Below are 19,321 nucleotides of genomic sequence, written 5' to 3'. Positions count from 1 at the left end.
TGCTCACTTCATGTTCGCTCTGCTTGGCCTGCATGTACAACCATACATAAAAGTCCAGAGGATTAAGATCCAGGGAGCTGGGAAGCCACAAAGTCTTATTGAGAAAATCAGTCAAATTCTCCCGATAACATCCTTGGACGATATTCGCCGTGTGGGCCGGTGCGCCGTCCTGTTGAAAGACGTGATGATCTTTCCCGTAGAGGTCACGAAGTGCTGGGGCCACAACCTTCTCCAGAACCTCGGTCTTATTGTAAGCGGCGTTGATTTTCACGTTTTTCTCGATAAACACCAGTGGAAGCTTTACACGCTTGGTTACGGCAACCCAAACCATCACCGACGCGGCGCTGTTTCTCATCAGAAAACAATAACTCCTGACCAGCGTGCCACGAAAGTATCAGTTTTGCTCTGTCCAGCCCCTTCTGCGTTGTAGCCTCCGTTACGCCGTGAACTTTGCGTTTATTGTACGGCTTGTATCCCAGTTCCTTCGCCATGAAGGTGTGGGCAGTCCCGATCGACATATCTAAGTCAACAGCGGTCTTCCGGATTGAGAGAACAATTTTTCGACGAACCCGCTCCCTCGCCACCTTGATGGCTGCTGGCGTCCTCTCCGAACGCGGCCGCCCGGATCTAGCACGGTCCTTGGCCGAGCCCGTCTCCCGGTACCGACGGATGGTGTTATAGATGAAATTCCGCTTCGCTCCGTAGGATTTCAACCGCCGAAATATGCCGCCGGGTCGCTCAACTCTCGCAAACAACTTTACTACGACGTTGCGGTACTCCTACATCGCGCGCGGTAAACAAGTAACAAATAACATTGAGTCGACACCTTGCGCGTCGGTTAGCCTATATATAAGAATAAGGCTAAAGCTGACACCAATACCAATACACAGAATGTACATGATGCGCACTTACACAACGATGAAAAGTTGTATTCTAACTTATTGAACCTCATGTAGTTGCCACATTGCATTAATATATAAATTTAAGAACATTCACTCACCCTTTCGTTTGCACATATTTTCGAAAACGGAATGCATGGTATAAAAGTACGTATCTGGAAGTACAAAATTCATGTAATGACATTTTTCCACACTTCTCCTGTTCTGTAGAAAACGCATTTGAAAAGTGAGTATTTTTACATACAACGTAACTATTGCGTACTTTTGTTTTACGTGTAGATAGCCTACGCATTTTTAATGCAATGCAACAAACATCACCTGAACTCTTGTAACTAACGACTAGCTCGGTCGGACTCTTGGTTACAGGGTCGGCTACCCACCAATGTACTGGAGGAGACTCACTTCCCAGAAACTTACCTCGGACTATCGAGCAGACAAAACACCAAATACACATGCAAGACAGACATAGGGCTCAGTAACGAAAAAGTTATACAAAGCAAATCATTTTAATACTTATATTTATATGCGATCATGCTTCATTTGAACGGTGCGGCCGACTGGAACTGTTGGGGCCCTGTAGACAGGAACATGCAGACGTAGAGAGGGAGAGAGTGTGACGTACCTTGGCTGGAACAATGTGGATCGAGCTTCTAAAGTCCTGACGGTCGCTCTATCCACGGCGCTCGTGAACGAAGTAAGGACTCATCGGTTCTGGCGTCGAAGAGCGGGGGCCAGGCTCAACCAGACCTCCTCGGGCCTTCCCCTCCGAAACGTTCGTCCTTCCCGACGAACACGTGTGACTCGACGGTGGCGTAGTTCGTCGGCCACCAGCACCACCTCTGCCACCGGTGACACGTGGTCAAAATAGCTTCTTACTCGGCCGGAACGAGATTTCCGTGATGGGAGCAGGTATAAAGAAACCGACCAATGTCGGCCGCGTTGAGACAAAACCTTCCAGGAATCGGGCTCCGCCCGAAGATGTTGTCCGAGATGCTTCAATCCTCCCTTGGCGAGCGAACCGAAATGAGGAATTCACGATGGCGACTCTAGACGTGTTACAAGATGAATACGGTTTTCCTCTTGCTGTCGCATACGTCCGTTGGCTCTAGCTAAGTCAGAAGAAGGCTGTTCCTCCGGACGAAATATCACACGTGGACCGATCAACTACAGGCCGTTTTTCCTTTCGTAACGGCTCAACTACCGCGGAATCGACTTTTGCCCGCGGCGATGGAACTTTTCACCGGTAGTCAAATTAGAGAATCACTTGTTAGGTTTTTTCTTGAGAACAGGCAACAACGCTCCTGCCTCTTGATCGGTCTAACCACGAATGACTCTTTTGCTCCTCTGTCATCACTCTCTATCCCCCTGTCACATTCTCCTTCTCTGTCGATCACCGGACACAGTGGTGTTGCGTCGAACTCGCCTATAGATCTGAAACTCGCCGCAGAGATGTTAGTCGTTTTCAGGGTTGAAGATTTTAATGCGGTTCTTTGCCGTCTTTTTTCTGGTCTGTACAATTTTCTTTATTATTGTCGACTTCATGCGTAGTCTTCCAAGCTTATTTTGGGCTGGGTGACTATTTAGCAGGATGTTGAGTTTAGGGTTAGTACTTAACTTAACTTAAATCTATTACAAATAGAATGAGCCACCAAAATTTGAACAAAAAAGAAACAAAAATTAATAAACAAAGAACAAATTGGAATTTAAATTAATCAAAATAAACTAAATGCATGCCTTGAATGTCCATTCAATGCCTTGTTGCCGATATCGACGGTAACACTCTATTAGACGTTGGCAGGCGGAATGGGATCGCACCGACCATGGTGGTGGACCCATAGGCTGATCCAGAACATATCGTCCTGGATCGGTAGAGGACATGGTGAGGTAAACTTTTTCCTTACCCAGTTTCTGTCGGGACATAGATGCTTTAAGAAGTATCTACATACGCGTGGGCGGGTAGGCTCACCCTTTTGCCCCGTTTGCACGGTAGCCGAGGAAACGGCGGAGCATGTGATTTTTCACTGCCCGCGTTTCACGACCACTCGGCGGGTGATGCTTGCGGTCGTTGGGGAAGACACCAACGCCGATAACTTTGTGCAGAGAATGTGCGCTGAGCAGCGCGCATGGGGTGCCGTCGATAGAGCGGGAACGGTGGTGATAACGGAGTTGCAACGGCTAGACCCGAGCAGGAGCAAAGAGCAAAATAATATCAAAATGTGTTATTGGAAATCGAATAACTCATATCAAAATTTGGTCTTGTTTTGACTGACATAGTTGGTAAAATAACAAAAAATAATATCAAAATTTTACTCCTTCAAGGCCAAAAGAATAATTACTTGTGTTATTTGAATAACAAAGCAATAACATTACTGTATTCAGAGTTTAAAACAACATATTTTAGTATTATTAAGGTATGGAAAACAAATGCAGTAGTATATGAGATATTAAAAAATCATTTTATAAAATATGTATAATCTAAAATCTCTTTAATCAATAAAAAAAATTTTTATGAAATATATCGAATGTCATTTTAAGGCCAAAATGAGATATGAAAACAAAATCAGTTACTAAACTCATCTTACAACCACTGTTTTAAATATCTACTCAATAACAAAATGTGTTATCAATGTATCTCAATATCTATTCAATAACAAAATATACCATTATAACACAGTTTGATATTGTTTTCATATTATTTTGCTCTTCGCTCCTGCTCGGGGAACGTTTGCAACGACAGAGCCTGACATAGCTTAGCTAGGGTCAGTAAGGAGCTGATTGGGCAGCCCAGGCCCTAGGTGAAGGGTAGTGGCGGTATGAAGTGGCAAGGTTGTTGTGTGACCCCACACACGCAACGAATAAGTCGGAGGGCTTAGGCACGTTCTCCCTCCTGAAGTAAAACCTAACGGTAGTTCCGGGAGAGGTTCAGGAACGGGCAGCAGGATAGTTTTTAGTAGGAAGGCGCATGTTGGCACCATGTGAATCCTATTCGGCACCGTGAAGGTGCTGTCTATAAAGATTTTCTCCCTGCATAAACAATACAAAAAAAAACAAACATCACCTAGCAACAACTGTGTATATAATTTGTTTTCTCATTCAAATCAAAAAAGAAAGAATCAATACGATTTCCGCGTGTATTTCCGCTAGAATCAATATTTTCCGCGTATAGTGGAAGGTGAATTGAAGCGAATTGAAAGTGAATTGCCGTAACATCTGTAGTAGAGCTTCAAGAAATAAAATGTCCAGAAATATCGCAGGTAAGTTAGAAAACGATGCTTTAAAACCTTTTTTTTAATAACATCAGGGGGTACCTTTAAAGGAATAGACAAACGCAAATTAATTATGAACTGTAGTAAAATTTTCATTTACATCAATACTTTCACAATAGATTTGTTGCTGAATTGCTGGAAACTCTATTTTACTACATATGTGACATGTATTCTTCATTTGATGATCGGGAACTGGCAATTTAGTCAATTTAGTGCTTAAACCTGTATTGGATCTTCTGGATAAGCATACGATGTAAAAAGACATATAACAGTTTTGTGTTTGTTTCATAAATTCGATAAATGTATAAACCAATTAATTAAATGAGCGAGTTTTTTTTATTGACGTTTTAAGCTTGTTCTTAGGTTTATCAATAAGTTGTAACTTAATGATAAGTTATTTTTAGAAATTGCAAGAGCATAAAAATTGTTAATAGCATTGTTACATGTAGCGATTTCAATGAAGGCAACCACGTGTTTATTTACCAGACGACGAACACGGTAACGGAGCTGCTAAAAATCAAACGATGATCGCAGCAAACACTGTTATGGCGTTTGCAATGCGCTGTGGATTTTATATGGAAAACCGATTTTCTGAGATTTCTAATCTTTCAAGTAAGTTTTCCGATTTTTCACGTCGTAAAAACATAGTGGTGGGGAAAATAAACACAATAAAAAAAAAGATGGCGCAAATCGGACGCTCCGTTCTCAAGTGATGCGCGGTCGAACTTTCACGCTCCTCTTTTATATATAAGAATTTGAAATTAACCCTCTAACGGGTCTACAGACGGCCTTAACTTTCGGGCTTCAGAGCCACATACGAAACTTGTTTTGAATTGACAATATCAAATATGTGTTCATAGCAGATTTTTTGATATTTTGATATTATTACCATGCGTTCAAAAGTTAGCATCTTTGAAAAACAAAAGTTCAATAAAATTATTATTATACTTCGCTTTTGAAGAAAGGATATCTACAACAAAATGATTAATCTCAAAATTTTACTATTAGTTTACTTGGCTTCAATTTTGCAATATATCTGAATTTGAAAAAATTACTGAATAGAGCATTAGATATGAAAAAGAGAAATTGAACTTTTTCTTAGCTGGCGCTCCTGCAGATAATTTTTTTTTTTTTGTATGCCAGAAGGGCATTGGGTTAAAAGGCCACTGCGACAGTCTTAATGATCGTCTTTTGTGGCAGGCCCCGATTGCTGTACACAGTTTACGGATCGCTCATACCCATTGATGGAGTTGAGCGGAATAGTTGTAATCCTGTGCCCCAATTCGGTACTACATGGTTTATAAAGCCAATGACCGTTTTGGGATTTAGGCTCCATACCTGATATGGAGTAAGAAGGAAACTTCCTAAGAAGTTGTGCCTTGATAATGCAAGAGCTCCGCAATAGCAGAGCAGATGCGCTGAACTTTCAGGTTCAGAGTTACAAAAGCGGCAGGTGTCAGATGATACCTTGCCGATATTCTTTAAATGATAAAGAGCGGGGCTGTGTCCTGTTAGGAGTCCCGTGATCGTGCGTAGTTCACTACGAGTTAAATGGAGTAGTTTTTTAGCTACTGCAGGGTTTGGGCAGATAAACTGTTTAGCTTGTCTACAACCCTGTGTTTGATTCCAACGGGATGCTATTTCTAGCTTTTCCCATGTCATCAGTTCGCCTTTCACGGCGGATGTGGAGGTGCCCAGAAACGGTTCAGGACCAATAAATTGCTGAGCTGATCCTTGTCTTGCTAGGTTGTCAGCAAATTCATTGCCCTCGATTCCGCAGTGACCGGGCACCCAAAGTAATAAAACTTTGTTTTGGCGGGAGAGTTCCCTCAATGCTGTGCTGCACTCCCAAACTAATTTGGACACGCATTTGGCGGACTTGAGAGCCAGTAGTGCTGCTTGGCTGTCCGTGAAGATACCGATTTTCGCATGCCTGTACTTTCGTTTCAAGCATATTGTCGCACAGATGTATATGGCATATACTTCTGCTTGAAAAACGGTGGGCCACTTTCCTAATGAGATAGTTTCCCTGATGCCGGGTCCGTAGACTCCGGAGCCTGTGCAGGCCCCCATTTTTGAACCATCTGTAAAAAAACAGATAGTTCCAGATGGAAGATCTGGCCCTCCATTATTCCACATTGAGCGATCTGTTTCAATCACCTCATATGGAACGTCCATATTGGGCCTGGCTTCCATGCAGTCAGAGACTGAAGTTACTAAGGGTGTCAGATTGAATTCCCGAAGTATGCGAAGATGACCGATTTGGTCACCTTCGAGTATGGTTTTACTCCTTTGCAACCGTAGTGCGCCGAGCTCTGCTTCCTTCTTCACATGAAGATGCAAAGGCAGTAAGCATAGCATTGCCTCCATGGCTGCAGATAATTATTTTTGCATGAAAATCAAAACTTAAGCTTCTTTTGAATGTACTTTCATGAAAAGATAGTCATTAGCTTGATCGCATCGTTTTTACAATGTTAGAGGGTTAGGAAAACAAGATGAGGTCGAAAACATGCGCCATAAACATGCTTGAGAATGGGAAATATGATCGATATGATTTCCAGTGCTTGTCATTTTTGATTTATTTATTAAAACATGATACATGATACATGACATAAGACATCGGTCCTTTAAAATGTCACTAGCGAAAACAAATCTTACAAAATTACTACCGTGCAATGTTTACTTCCTATTTTTGATATAGCATTTCTAAGCTCTAGTATCTATTGATTGAACAGAGCATCTATTGATGCGCAAAATTTGTTTGAAATTTGAATTTTTTTTGGAAAAATCAACTCACTAGTATTTTTAATCCTATACAGCACTATACCTACATGCTTAAATTAACTGCTTTTCTTCGCTTTTTGCTTTTCTTGTACAATTGTGAGTAACAGCAAGTGAAAAAAATGACAATTGAAATCTGAAATTAAAGAAAAGAAAAATTTTTTCGATTGAATCCCAGTATTTAATATTTATTTGCAACAGATACGTAGTTCGCCTACGACGTGCAGGCTTCATCAATGTCTTATTTCAAAGCGTATACATATCAGTCGCGAATAAATATTAAATAGTGGAATTTAGTCGATAAAAGATTTTTCTTTTCTTTAATTTCAGAGTTCGTATTCCACTAAGAGGCTTCAAAAACTTCAGACAATTGACATGTTTAATTGACAAATTTAAAAATTGCAAATTGACATCACATACACACATACATACATACATACATGCATACATACATACATACATACATACATACATACATACATACATACATACATACATACATACATACATACATACATACATACATGTAGCATCATCTATCGACGTAGCATCAGCATCGAACATCGAGTCATATTTCATTTCTCTGGAGTTTTGCTTTGCCGCTTCCGGAATTGCAGCTCAGCGCGACGCCAAGAAGTGCAACATCGTAATGGCTCAGGTGCCTCCGAACAAGCTAACTGAGCTACGATCCATCATCGAGGGCACGCCTGCTACAGAAAAGTACGCGTATATTAAAGCAAAATTCAGTGAGCATTTTGCTGATAGCCAGCAACGACGTTTGCATCAGGTATTGTCTGAAATGCCGCTCGGGGACATGAAACCCAGCCAACTTTTCAGCGAGATGCGGAGGGTAGCTGGAAACGCATTAAGTGAACAAGCTCTTTTTAATCTGTGGGCATCGAGACTCCCAACCAACGCGCAAGCCGCAGTGATAGCATCAAAAGAGGACTCGGCAACAAAAGCTATTGTCGCGGATGCAATCATAGAATCCCTGAACCTTCGCAACGTTAATGCCGTTAGCACGCCACATTCAGCAAATGCAATGGCGTCATCTGCTAGGTCTGCATCACCATCTCCTACTGGTATTGAATAACTTCAACGGGAAATCGCTGAACTAACGAGAACGGTTAAAAAACTGCTTCGACCTGAATGTGATCGTTCACGGTCGCGAAGCCGAAATAGAGTTGATGGAAACCGCACCAGTGAATTCGCTTTTTGTTGGTATCATCGTACTTTCGGCGAAAAAGCCCAGCAATGTCGCAAACCATGTTCTTTCATGCACCCCTCCAACTCTAAGAACCGACAATGACATCGTCCGACTGAAAATACGTTGGAAATTGGCAAACTTTCCAACGCTGTTCAAATTTTCCGCCTGAAAATAACAGACACCAGTTCTAACATCAAATTCCTCATCGATACCGGAGCTGATGTGTCCGTTATACCGAAGAGCCCAGATTCAGTTCGGATTAATCCAACCACCATCAAATTGTTTGCCGCAAATGGAACACCGATTAAAGTATACGGAGAAGTTTTATTGAAAGTTAATCTTGGACTTCACCGCGAATTTCTGTGGACATTTCTTATCGCTGATGTGGCATCAGGAATAATTGGCGCTGACTTCATTAGCCATCACGATTTGCTGATCGATCTAAAACGCCATCGTCTGATAGACAATACCACTAAGCTCGAAGCAATTGTGACCTTAGCACCATCCAGTGAATTTTCTATCCGCACGTTTTCCACGAAATCACCGTACGCAGAGCTGTTGGCCGAATTCCCATCGATCACACGTTTGAAACTCCCAGGTACAATTAACGAATCATCGACAGTACACCGCATCGAAACGACGGGACAGCCGACATTTGCTAGACCGAGGCGACTTTCACCTGAGAAGCTATTGTTGTTGCAGTTGAAAACCGTAATAATCGACGTGCGACATTCGGTTTTATTCTTGTTGTGTGTGTCGAAACTACGTCGCACGTGGTGCGCTTTATAGCGCATCAATGAGCGAACACAGCGCACCACGTGCGACGTAGTTGCGACACACACAACAAGAATAAAACCGAATGTCGCACGTCGATTATTACGGTTTTCAACTGCAACAACAATATTAGCAGCGCGAACCGAATTTGAGCACCTGATGAAACTAGGAATTTGTCGACCATCATCCTGCAGTTGGGTCAGTCCACTTCACATGGTAAAAAAGGCCGACGGATCGTGGCGGCCCTGTGGCGATTACCGCGCACTCAACGCTCAAACAGTACCCGATAGATATCCTGTACCTTACCTGCAGGATTTTACACCCATTTTGCAAGGAAAAACCATTTTTTCGAAGGTTGACTTGCAGAAGGCTTTCCATCAAGTGCCCATCCATCCAGACGACATCCCGAAGACTTCGATCACCACACCGTTTGGATTATTCGAATTCTCCTTCATGACGTTCGGACTGCGCAATGCTGCTCCAACATTCCAGAGACTGATACACGAAGTGCTACGAGGCTTGGATTTTGTATACCCATACATTGATGACATCTTCATCGCTTCGTCTTCGCCATAGGAACATCGTGATCACCTTCGACAACTCTTCGCTCGATTGGAAAAACATCGCTTAACGATCAACGTCGCAAAGTGCGAGTTTGGCCGATCTAAAATTATTTTCGTTGGTCACTCAGTATCAGCCGACGGCATACGACCACTACCACAGCGCGTGGAGACAATACGTAACTACCAGCGTCGTACTACAGTGAAGGATCTCAAAAGTTTTCTAGCGATGATAAACTTTTATAGGCGATTTATCCCACACGCAATAGTACCACAAATACCATTGCTCGCGATGATTCCTGGTAATAAGCGGAACGACCGAACCCCGTTGGTTTGGTCAGAAGAGACAACCACTGCTTTCGAACAGTGCAAACAACAACTGGCACAAGCTGCATTGCTCGCTCACCCAGCTAAGGACGCAGAAATATCTTTATGGGTAGACGCATCGAATATTGCAGCCGGAGCAGTCCTCCATCAAATTCTAGATGGAAATGTACAGCCATTAGGATTTTTTTCTAAAAAATTTGACACGGCCCAACTAAAATACAGCACGTACGACCGAGAATTAACTGCAATCTATTTGGCAGTACGACATTTGAAGTATATGATGGAAGGAAGAAACTGCCACATATACACCGATCATAAGTCGATCGTGTTTGCTTTTCAACAGAAACCCGAAAAAGCAACAAACCGCCAAGCACGACAGTTAGACTACATCGGCCAAATCACCACCGACATACTACATGTAACTGGAAAGGAGAATATTTCAGCCAATCTACTCTCTCGGATCGCAGCCGTTAATTCTATTCCTTCGGTTGACTTTGATGCTCTCGCAACCGATCAACATACCGACGACGAGCTACGAAAGATACTGGAAGGTAAAATAAAATCTTCGTTGCAGCTTAAGCAATTTACTATTCCAGGCAGCATCAATCAATTGTACTGCGATTGTTCGCACGATCGGATCAGGCCGTTTAATACGAAACGATTCCGAGACAGTTTTTTAAACTCGACGCACAACCTTGCTCATCCTGGCACCCGCGCTACGGCTAAATTGATGACGCAGAGATTTGTTTGGCCAAGCATAAGAAAGGACTGCATCGCCTTTGCCAGAAAGTGTATTCAGTGTCAACGTACTAAAGTTATTCGTCACAAACGCACATCTCCTGCACGGTACGTTCTACCCGATAGCAGATTCAGCCACATCAACATCGACATTGTTGGACCCTTTCCACTGAGCAACGGGAATCGTTATTGTCTGACAATCATCGCCAGGTTTTCTCGCTGGCCCCGGATATGACTGCACCTACCATCGCTCAAGCTCTAGTGACCGGGTGAATATCTCGCTTCGGTGTGCCAACGCACATCACGTCAGACCAAGGACGTCAATTCCAGTCATCGCTTTTTGCAAAATTGGTTCGTAGTTCGGAATAAATCATCTTCGTACGACGCCATATCATCCTCAATCGAATGGCATTATCGAGCGATGGCACAGAACGCTGAAAGCAGCCATTCTTTGTTACAACCCCGAGCGCTGGACCGAACATCTCCCGATGATTCTTCTTGGCTTACGAACTATCCACAAAGAAGACATCGCAGCATCTCCAGCAGAAATGGTTTATGGAACGACACTTTGGATTCCTTCAGAATTTTTTGCTGAAACATCCCATAGTGTTACCGAATCGGAGTTTTAGAGCAATCTTCGCAACGTCATGCGTGATCTTCGTTCACCCGACACAGCTTGGCACAACAACCGTGCTAGTGTGTTTATGCATCACGATCTTAAGGCATGTAAGCACGTATTCGTTCGCAACGACTCGATCAAGCCATCCCTTACACCGCCGTACATGGGACCTCATCGTGTTTTAAAGCGCACCGACAAATACTACGAAATCAACATTAACGGACGAACTTCGAAAATTTCCGTCGACCGACTGAAACCCGCTTACCTGCTTGAGGATCAGCATACAACTCAACCAATATCTGATCGTTTGGAAACAACTACACCTACGCCTCAGCCGACTACGGTCACTCGTTCTGGCCGACGAGTAAAATTTCCAGATCGCTTTCATTAACCTTCCTAGTGCATTGGGGTCGTTTTCGACCCATCGGCATACTTACAAAGCTTGATACTCAGTAACGGTACGAGCTAGAGACTTGAAATTTTCTGACTTTTCCTAACTTTGGAAAATTAGCATTGTGGGGGAGTTTCAGCTTTCAGCGACATCTAGAAGAGCCACAGCAAAAAAAGTTACATATTATGCATTAAGGGTCGAAAACGACCCAAGTTTTGAAATTGCTCTCATTCATCCATTTTCAATCCGAATTTCGTTTTCTTTACCTCGCTTGAAAGATATGGTCTAAACCTGGCACCCAAGGTATGTTGGGGAATATTTGTTGACTGATGGCCACTTCTGCGTCGGTTCCGGAACACCCACTACCAGGTCCCGGGGAACATTTTTATATTTTGAGATAATTCATTTTGCGGCACATCAAATCACATTGGCTTGATAAAATAAGACTAGTGGAAGTACAATGGGGACATTTTGGACCCGAATGGCCACTTCCCCATCGATTACGGAACATCCGGTACCTGGTTTTTGAGGCCATTTTTAAATTTTAGGATGATTTCTATTGCGGCACGTCAAATTTCATCTCATTGATAACGTAAGACTATTGAAAGTATAAACACATGTTGAAGGCAAATGGCCACATCAGCATCGGTCCTGGAACATCCGGTACCCGGTTTTTGGGGACATTTTTGTGTTTTAGGATAACTCATAATGCGACATATCAAATCACATCGGCTTGATAAATTAAGACTGATGGAAGTAAAACAATGTCATTTAGAAGCCAAATGGCCACTTTACCATCGGTACTGGGTCATCCGGTACCAGTTTCGGGGGACATTTTTGGCTTTTGAGATAATTCACCATGCGGCACCTCAAATCACATCGCGTTGATAAAATAACAACAATGGAAGTATAATGGGGCGTCAGTCGCATATAATCCGGTACCCGGTATTTATAATGAACCGTAAAACGGGGTAACTCGGGGCAGATGAATTACCCTGTAATCCAAAAATGTCCCCAAAACCCGGATACCGGATAGTCCGGAACCGATGGTGAAATGGTAATTTTGGCTCCAAAATTTTTCCATTGTACTTCCATTAGTGTTATTTCATCAAGCCAATGTGATTTGATGTGGCGCATGATGAATTATCCTATCCAAAAATGTTCTCATAAACCGTGCACCCGATGTTCCGGACCCGATGATGAAATGGCCATTTGTCTTCAAATGGTCCCCATAGCTCTTGTAACTGTTTTATTTGATCAAGGCGTTGTGATTTGATGTGCCGCAAGACGAATTATTTCATAATCCAAAAATATCCCGCGGAACCAGGTACCGGATGTTCCGGAACCGATGGTAAAATGGCCATTTGGCTTCTAAATGACCTTATTTTATTTTCATCAGTGTTATTTAATCAAGCCGATGTGATTTGATGTGTCGCAAGATGGGTTATCCTAAAATACAAAAATGGCCCCAAAACCCGGGTACCGGATGTTCCGGGACCAAAGCTGATGTAGCCATTTGCCTTCAAATGTCTTTATTATACTTTCAATAGTCTTACATTATCAAGCTGATGTAATTTGACGTGTCGCAAGATAAATCATCCTAAAATTTAAAATTGTCCTCAAAAACCGGGTACCGGATGTTCCAGAACCAATGAGGAAATGGCCGCTTGGGTCCAAAATGTTCCCATTGCACTTCCATTAATCTTATTTTATCAAGCCAATGTGATTTGATGTGCCGCAAAATGAATTATCTCAAAATATAAAAATGTTCCCCGAGACCTGGTAGTGGGTGTTCCGGAACCGACGCAGAAGTGGCCATCAGTCAACAAATATTCCCCAACATACCTTGGGTGCTAGTTTTTGGCCATAGCTTTCAAACGAGGTAAAGAAAACGAAATTCGGATTGAAAATAGATGAATGAGAGCAATTTCAAAACTTGGGTCGTTTTCCACCCTTAATGCATAATATGTAACTTTTTTCTAATGCATTAGGAAGGTTAACCGTCGTTCTCTCCAGAAGGGGGGTACTGTAGCATCATCTATCGACGATCGTCCTTCGATCATCTTCATCGCAGCTTCTGCCGCCAACAATGCGACATGGACAGCAGAGGTCACACTACGCACAATTCAATTCGCTCACGACAAAGCAGATTGTAAAATATTGAACAATGATAAATTTCTTCTATGTGACAATAATGTATTGTACTGACAGAGCTAAGCTCATACATTTGTTTTATTTCCTATATAAGCCAGCCGGCAATTTAAATAAATCAGTTAAGCTAGTTACTTCTTAGTTATTAATACGCGTCGTTATTATTCAACGTTGTCCGATATTTGTCCCACAATTGCCATAATTGGCAATGTAACGTATGTACATTCATACATACCTACATACATACATACATACATACATACATACATACATACATACATACATACATACATACATACATACATACATACATACATACATACATACATACATACATACATACATACATACATACATACATACATACATACATACATACATACATACATACATACATACATACATACATACATACATACATACATACATACATACATACATACATACATACATACATACATACATACATACATACATACATACATACATACATACATACATACATACATACATACATACATACATACATACATACATACATACATACATACATACATACATACATACATACATACATACATACATACATACATACATACATACATACATGCATACATACATACATGCATACATACATACATGCATACATACATCACAAACAATGAATACAATCAACATTTGATTGATATGTTTTGCTTTTACACGTTTTAACGGTTTAATATACGGTGCTAAAGTGTTAAAGTTTGAATAACTTTTGAATGAACCGTCCGATTTTAAATAACTCGGTTTCGTTTGATAGATATCAGCAGTAATTTTCAAATAATCATAAAATGTGTGATGTTTTTCTTTAAATTAATGCTTATATGTTACATAAATATGTTTTAAATACTATTTTTTCACATTTCTTTATGTAACTTTCAAACTAGGGTAAGGAACGAGTTAAGCAGTGTTACCTATTTTAATCAGTTGAACATAAATGATCCGAAAATGCACTTTTTTATTCATATTTTCAAAATCTTTTGATAGGATCATCTTCACAAATCACTTAACCATACATTTGATTCACACAAACACAATTTACTGGGTTTCCGACAAGAAATATGATGAATTAAAAATTGTTGTCCAAAAACGTACATTTTTCAGCTGCTCTTCAGCAATCGCCATCTCGCTACTAACGAATTCATCAAATTTTAAGCACTGATTACAACCACTCTGAAAGTCAAGCACTCAATTGTCACATACCATATTATTCACACTCTTTTTTTGTATTATCTAAGGCTTTGTCACTAGCCAAAAGTTTTATTATTTTCTAACAAAACTGAAAACAAATTCTGAATTGACGGAACCTGTTCACCACTAGCAGCAGCTGCAGCACAACTGTTGAACTATCGTGTTGCCAAGACACTGTTTCGGTTCTGGAAATAAGAATTTTAAATTTGAAATTAACTGAAACCTCCTATGGTGAAAACGTGGTTCAATACTTTCAAGAGAAATGTATGTTCATAATTAATTTTTCTTTATTAAAAACAACACAAAAGACAGCTTTTTCAATAATTTTCGAAGATTTTCTCAGTGATTTAATAAAGCAACGATGTGTTTCAATGTTATTTGCTTTGACAACACTATACTGAGTCGGATCTTTTGTACTGCTATATGTTTACCTCTTTTGTTCTCCCACCATCCTTATGAACAGCGAGTGAGACGTCATACTCACAGTTTCCCATAAGAACACCAGAGAATAAAAGAGACGACGAATACCGTTTGACGAACGGTGCGCGGTGAGTGTATGCCCCGATAAACAATTTAGACAGATAGCATTTTACGCATCTATGCCGATACGCTATGCCGATTACGCATCATATGCCGATTAGTAAGTCGCGGATAGGAACGCGAACTTACTGAATAGGGGGAAAAGTTCGAGGGATTTTTTAAGGGGACGTAAAAAAATTCAGATCTCAGGATTGCTTAAAAGCACCTTGCGGGTGAAAATGGGTTCGGTGTGTTCTAAATTAGTTCCGCCGCTCCAACTTTTAAAGCGAAAAATCAAAAGTTTAGCTCAACAATAGTGTCTTCCAATGGTAGCAGCTTGAAGAACTAAAGATAGCAAGAAGATTGGTATGCTGATATCCCCCACTTAGTCAACCCATCGCTTGTAATGAGGTAAAACAATCAGTGACCCGCTTAGACTGCTTAAAACTAGTTCTTTACCCTACAAGTCCAATCGTCATGAAATTTGGAAGCTAAGAGTTTGCAAGGCTCCTCTTTCATATGCAATCAATTTTGTTCAAATCGGTTGAGGGACCTATGAGATAATGAAGTCCCATATTTTTCGTATTTTTATACAGAACTTTTGAACTAAAAGTCCGATCAGTATGGAATTCAATAGCGACCTATGGGACACCTAGACCTGTCATTTGATACTAAGAACTTTAAAATCGGTCCAGCCATCTCCGAGAAAAGTGAGTGAGATTGAAAGCGTTACACACACACACACACACACACACACACACACACACACACACACACACACACACACACACACACACACACACACACACACACACACACACACACACACACACACACACACACACACACACACACACACACACACACACACACACACACACACACACACACACACACACACACACACACACACACACACACACACACACACACACACACACACACACACACACACACACACACACACACACACACACACACACACACACACACACACACACACACACACACACACACACACACACACACACACACACACACACACACACACACACACACACACACACACACACACACACACACACACACACACACACACACACACACACACACACACACACACACACACACACACACACACACACACACACACACACACACACACACACACACACACACACACACACACACACACACACACACACACACACACACACACACACACACACACATATATATATATATATATATATATACATACACACATAGAAAATGCTCAGTTTTAGAAACTGAGTCGAATGGTATATAACATTCGACAGGCAGGACCTTCTTTACATTTCCGGTTTTCCAACTGATTTCTATACCTTTATACTATATATTTATATAGTAGAAAGGCAAAACGTTTGTGCGAGTTGAGTGCTAAGAGAATGCGTAACATCTCTCGTCATCAAGCTGCAGAAGTAAGCAACTGTGAGCTTATTCTGCTAGAATCAGTTTGCAAGGCAGCAAAGCAAAATGGAAATTGTCTACACAAAATAATCAAAAAAAATATAGCAAATTCCAAAAACCTTGAAAACATTTTTGAATGCCTCGAAGCGATGTTCTTTTCTAAAAAGATCAGAATGTTTTTAAATAAGAAAACATACGTGGGGATCTACACGCTTGAACAAAACTACGCAAGCGTAACACTTCGGTCAAGAAATGTAAAAATATTTTTTTTATAACGACTGTTTTTTATAACGGTAGTTTTTACAATAGATGGAGAGGACGGTAGAAGAAAGTAATGAAACAAACGTATTTATAGTGTCTCCAGAGCGGAAAAAACAGGTAAGGGATGGCCCTTGAAGCAACCCTTGAAGAACAGTATTATATGTTATTTTCTAAAGTTTCGGAGATTTTGAGCTTTTTTGGTGAAAATAGTACTTTGAGCTCAAATCTTTCCCAAGGTGGCAAATGGTGGCAGATCAAACAACTCCTACTTGAAAGTACAACAAAAAACTTGTAACAGCAAGTATCAGTTGACTGTACCTGTTTGTATCCTCACAAGTTATAGTTATTTTAAAAATCCATCTCAGTCATGTTTACAGAACAATTAAACTGTACCACAGAGAACAGACATCCATTCAGGAACAAATTTTGGATGTCTGTTCCCTGTGACTGTACTTCAGATGCAATAAACGCGATTTTGTTTACATCAAGAGGTGACTGCTGTGCCTTATAACCCGACATCGATTCCCTGCTAAATTGGTGTGTGTTGAATTGAATGGACGTGAACGTGCAGAAATGCAACATTATTTCATTCTGTAGAAATAGGAATGTCATATCATTTTACTACACGATTGAAATAGACAGCATAACCGTGTCGAACCGTGTGTTGGGCATCCGCTTGAACAGTAAATTATGCTTTGCTCAACACATTGCTGTTACTACTGCTAAGTCTTACGTGTGCTAGGCTTTATCAAAAGGAATACGAAGCAGTTCAATGATATCTACTGTCTGAAATCGCTTTACTGTTCAATCGTGCACAGTATTCTTGAATACGGGGTGCTTGTGTTGGCACCCTATACTATGCTGGTCAAATCAACCGAACACCCGTAGTTTTTAACGATTTTATTATCCTAGTGCTGTCAAGTTACTACCAACGTCTAGTTTCATAGTAATATAACTGTTGAGCAAACATCGGTCGAACTTCAACTTCTACAATGCTTTGTCGGAAACGTGTTTGAAAAAATACCCAAACAAGCTTTTTCGCATGCTTTGTAATTTAGTATTTTGTGTACCAAATGAAATAAAAAGGTCAAGTTGTCAAGTAAAGGCAAATAAGCCTACTTGTGGACCTCTATTTCATCACACAGACAAATTCTTAAAACAAAGGGTCTTAAAACATCGTTAAAAAAATTCCTGCCTCCAAGACCCCTCACATGCCAAATTTGGTTCCATTTGCTTGATTACTTCTAGAGTTATGAGAAAATTTTTATTTCATTTGTATAGGGCAATACAAATTCAATTCACCATAGAAAAAATTTTTGTCGCCAAAAACACCCACATGTCAAATTTGGTTCCATTTGCTTGATTAGTTCTCGAGTTATGAGGAAATTTCATTTGTATTTCATTTGTATTTCATTTGTGTGGAAGCCCCCCCCCCTTAAAAGGGAGAGGGGTCACTATTCCCCTCCTATAGAGGAGAGAGATCACAATTCACCATAGAAAAAAAATTGCCTACAAAAACCCCCACATGCTAAATATGGTTCCATTCGGTTGATTAGTTCTGGAGCAATGAGCAAATTTGTATTTCATTTGTATGGGAGCCCCCCTCCTAAAGTGAGGAGGGGTCTTAATTCACCATAGAAAAAATTCTTGTCGTCAAAACCACCCACATGTAAAATTTTGTTCCATTTGCTTGATTAGTTCCCGCGTTATGCAAAAATTTGTGTTTCATTTGTATGGGAGCCCCCCTCTTGGTGAGGGGAGGGGTCTCTAACCATCATAAGAACCTTCCCTGGCCCCAAAAACCCCTATATGCAAATTTTCACGCCGATCGGTTCAGTACTTTTCGGTTCTATAAGGAACATTCGGACAGACAGACAGAAATCCATTTTTATAGGTATAGATTTGTATGGGAGCCTCCCTCTTAGTGGGGGGAGAGATCTCTAACCATCATAAGAACCTTCCCTGGCACCTAAAACCCCTACAAATTTTTACTCCGATCGGTTCAGTAGTTTTCGATTCTATAAGGAACATAGAGCAGACAGAAATCCATTTTTATAGGCATATATTTGTATTCTTCGAGAGAACCTTCCCTAGCCTCAAAAACCTCTACATGCAAATTTTCACGCCGATCGGTTCAGTAGTTTCCTTA

At 41.0% G+C, this 19,321-nt stretch overlaps 1 protein-coding gene across 2 annotated transcripts in view; it reads right to left on the bottom strand.

Annotated features, from left to right (window-relative positions):
- Positions 1 to 19,321, bottom strand: part of LOC128744175 (adipokinetic hormone/corazonin-related peptide receptor variant I) — a 126,687-nt gene that overhangs the window by 92,861 nt on the left and 14,505 nt on the right. The window lies entirely within an intron of this gene.

Source organism: Sabethes cyaneus, chromosome 3, assembly GCF_943734655.1.
Source record: "Sabethes cyaneus chromosome 3, idSabCyanKW18_F2, whole genome shotgun sequence".
Taxonomy (NCBI): Eukaryota; Metazoa; Arthropoda; class Insecta; order Diptera; family Culicidae; genus Sabethes; species Sabethes cyaneus.
This window is presented reverse-complemented; position numbering and strand designations above follow the sequence as displayed.